The sequence below is a fragment of the Octodon degus genome, unplaced genomic scaffold (genome assembly GCF_000260255.1).
Source record: "Octodon degus isolate 3935 unplaced genomic scaffold, OctDeg1.0 scaffold00041, whole genome shotgun sequence".
In the NCBI taxonomy this organism is placed as follows: domain Eukaryota; kingdom Metazoa; phylum Chordata; class Mammalia; order Rodentia; family Octodontidae; genus Octodon; species Octodon degus.
The window spans coordinates 13,626,894-13,631,213 of record NW_004524617.1 but is presented as its reverse complement, the minus strand read 5'-3'; positions in this window follow the sequence as shown (position 1 = coordinate 13,631,213).

Sequence of the window (4,320 nt, the reverse complement as noted above, 5' to 3'; positions counted from 1 at the left end):
TGAAACACTTCCTTGGGCTGCTGTCTTTACCAAATGCATGGCGTATCTGTAAGTCCTTTTGTATTACCATAGGTGCAGGTATATTTTACGGAGAGGATTTGAATCTGAATAAATTACTCCTATTAGAAGACTTTGAATTAGCGGCATACATTATTGTTCAAGAAATGATGAGTACATTAGTTCCTGAGATTTTATGCAATTTTGACTCTTTTTTATTTAAAAATATCTGAATAGGGTATGCTGAGCACAAATACTAGAATTCACTGGCAACTAGGCTGCTCTTGAGTCAGCCTCCACTGCCTTTTTGCAGATGCGTGTTGTTTTTACAGAACAGCTTGCAAGTGACCTCTCCCGAATTATAATAAAACTAGTAATAGACTGTTGCTACCGTAGGCATGACACAGCATACCTAATCATTATTGGGCATCGCAAGCACCTGAGGCAGAATACTGCCTCTGCTTTAAATTGCACTTTGGATATTTTTCAAGCATAAAGACTGTTTCCAGTAATTTTTATCAATTTCATTCTGAACTGAGATTCACATTCCTGATGCAGTGCAAATTCTTTTTTTTTCCATAATTTTATTGAAAAACAAATAGCAATGAGACAGTTTCAAGCCAAATTGGTAGGACAGTTTCAATAATTAACACATTGCATACATTCTTCCTAGTGGTTAATTTCTGTACAAGATGCAGACATGATATCCTATTTACAAACACCATTAGAACAAATCCCTCTATTCATTAAGAGAATGTAACTATATATCTATCCTAACCACTTTGGGCTGGTGAGATGGCTCAGTGGTCTAAAGCACCTACTTAGAACAAGCTTCGCAAAGCACAGGGACCACGGTTCAATCCCCCAGCACCACATGTCAGCCAGCCCCGCCCCCTGGTGGGCTGAGCTGACTACACACACACACACACACGCACACACATAAATAAATAAATAAATAAAATAAAAAAGTACATTTAAAAAAAATAAAAAAATAATATCCTAACCACTTTGAATACACAGATACAAAATGGACATTCATCTGTATCCCCTTTTTTTGTTAAGTTCCGTTATTTGAATATTATAGGTGTGTAAACTCAGCAAAATATTCTAAAAGAGTCCAGTAGTCCATAATAGTACTGGGTCTTCCGCTTGACTGGCTATGTCAGAAATTGTTGACCTGAGTCCCCTACAGCTCAACATAACACTTGATTTCTTCTGTGATCCAGGATTATGCCACACCTTTCCAGAACCTACAATAAATAAAATACAGTTATCCTGTGCTGAAATATTCTTTTAAATGATAAGGATCATTAGAGTAAATGTTTATGATCCTACTAGAACATTTCACATAAACATGTGCTCTTTAATATTAATGCAACCTCATTTAATATCCAAAAAAGAAGGATAATTTTCTTGTCTTCAGAGCATATAGTGGGCGCTGGTTGAACAGAAAAATGTCAGTTTGTCCATATGAGTCATATATATTCTCATTCATTAATTTGAGAAGCAGGTCTTTATCCAGTCAAATGTGTGTCACCTTCAGTCCACCCGCAGTTTGTGTAATAACCACGCTAGCGAACGTTTCAGGGAGCGGGATGAGGAAAGGGTGCCTATTTCTTGATTCATTAGCCGTAACTTCCATCTCACCAGAATGTATTCGCAGAACAGCCATGTCACAGGAAGTCCTTTTAAAGGGAGAATGACATACAACCCACCAACATAACAGTTGTTTTTATTGCTTATACCAGTCTAATCTGTCTAAACACGGATGTTTTGCATGTGGCCATAATCATGTAGATTTAAACTTTTCGCTTAATATTATATCTTAAACAAGTCCATTCAGAAATACTTTTAATGGTCACATAATAGCCCCTTGGGTCAAAAACTGTACTTTACCTGAGTATTTCAGTCCCTAGTTTTTCCCCACTGCAAGGAATTAACACTAGAACAGGCCTCTTCACACACACTTTCTTTTATCTACCTTTCTGTTATTTATAATCTTTCTTTCTGCCAAATTGCACTGTAATCTGAGAACATGACTTGTATGATGCTGATTCTGGAAAATCTGTTGAGACTTTCTTTACAGCCAAATACATGGTCAGTTTTTGTAAATGTTTCTTGCACTCTCCAGAAAAATGCACATTCTCTGTAGTTGGATACAAAGTTCTCTCGGTGGATCTTCTGACAAGCTTGGTAATTGTACACCTTATGTTCCTTGGTCTATGACATTGGTTACTGAGCACCATCTACGTTACTTAAGTCCTACCTGGTGGCGGACTTCTCAGTTTCTCCTACTTTTGTGCTACAGTTTGGACCAAGAGTGTCCCCCAGAGGCTCACTAATTCCATTTCCTCTTCCCAGGAATGCAGGGCTACAACTCCCAGCTTATTTTGCAGGCCTGTTGGTTGAGACCATGTGAATTCTGGCCAGAGGAACACGGGCATTAGTGATGGGCACGCTTCTAGGCTTGGCCCTAAAATGTACCTGAGTACTTCAGGTCTTCTACCTCCTCCCCAGCCCCGTCACATGGAGGATTCCAAGGTGTTAGCAGGAGGATCGCAGGCTCCCAGATTCTATGCCAGTGACCAACAAGAGATGGCTAGGCAGAGCAGCAGTAATAGATGGACTGTGGCAGGAATAAGAAATCAATTTGCCCCAGGACTAGGGAGGCTGAGGCAGGAGGATCACTGTGAGCATGAGGCCAGCCTTGGCTACAAAGTGAGTTCAAGGACAACCTAAACTGCAGAGCTAGACCCTGTCTCAAAAAGACACACAGAGAAAAGAAAAAGAAAGAAAAGAAAAGAGAAAGAAAGAAAGAAAGACTTGAGGCCGGTAGTAGAGCTCAGTGGTGAGCGCTTGCCTAGCTGGCACACAGCCCTGGGTTCCATTTCCAGCACTGTACAAGGAAAGAAAGAAGCTTCATTGTTTTAAGTCCCAGGACTCTTCGGGGTTAAATGTTCTAACAGCTAACATCATCCTCATTCTCGTCTACCACCTCTTTGTGTTTTAGGTTTTGCTTAGGAAACAGCAAATATCTGGATTGCTTTGTTTTAATCCAACTCGAGGATACCTTTTTTTAAACTGATGAGTTTAGTTCATCTACTCTTTCTTGTGATTTTAAGTGCTGATGTATTTGGAATTATTTCTTCGACTCTATTTGGTGCCAGGCATTTTCTCTGTTTTCCCCTCCTTTCCTGTATTCTTGCAGGCTGTTCTTTTGATCCTTCTTTTTTTCCTTACTGTTTTAGAAATTATATATTCTATTTCTATCCTTAATGATCACTTTAAAATTTTAGCACTTGTACTTAAAGTCTAACCCTCCCGAGATTTGAATGCTAGTCATGGTCCTCTTATGCTACAAGTTATCCTCACAGTCATGGTCCTCTTGTGCTACAAGTTATCATTACAGCTGATATTCTAGCACTATTTCGTTTTCAGTTTGGATGGGATTTTTTTTTCTGAGACAAAGTCTTGCTATGTATTTAAGGCTGGCCTTGAATTCGCTTCGTAAACCATGCCTCCTCCTTTCCCAACCTCCCAAGGCTGGGATCACAGACAAGTGCCACGCACCTGACTCATTATCTTGTTTTTAACTTCCAAATTAGACATGATTATTGTTTTTTGAACCTCAGACTTTTCTTCTGGGGTCGTTCTCTTTATCCTGGTGTGTACTCCCAGAAGCTTCTTTGCTGAGCATCCATTGCTGATAACTCTCAGTTGTTTGGTTTTCTGAACGTGTCCTCATTCCATCCTTTTTCTTAAATACATAATTTAGGTAGGTATCAAATTCTACATTGACAGTGGTTTTCTCTCAGCAATCTGAAGCTATTGTTCCACTGTCTTTGGCTGCTACATCTGATTGCTATTGCTTTTAGATGATCTCTCTTTTCTCCATGACAACCTTTAAGACTTTCTCTTTGTATTTTATGTTCTGAAGACTGCTTTTCCACATTTTCTAGCTTCTAGATATGTCTCTCTCTCTCTCTGTCTCTCTCTCTGTGTCTCTCTGTCTCTCTCTGTCTCTCTGTCTCTCTCTGTCTCTCTCTCTGACTCTCTGGCTCTCTGTCTATCTCTGTCTCTGTTTCTCTCTCTGTGTCTCTGTCTCTCTGTCTCTCTGTCTCTCTGTCTCTGACTCTCTGACTCACTCTCTCTCTCCCTCTCTCTCCTTCTCTCTCTCTGTCTCTCTGTCTCTCTGTCTCTCTCTGTCTCTCTGTCTCTCTATCTCTCTCTGTCTCTTTGTCTCTGTCTCTGTCTGTCTGTCTCTCTCTCTCTCTCTCTCTCTCTCTGACTCTCTGGCTCTCTCTCTCTCTCTCTCTCTCTCTC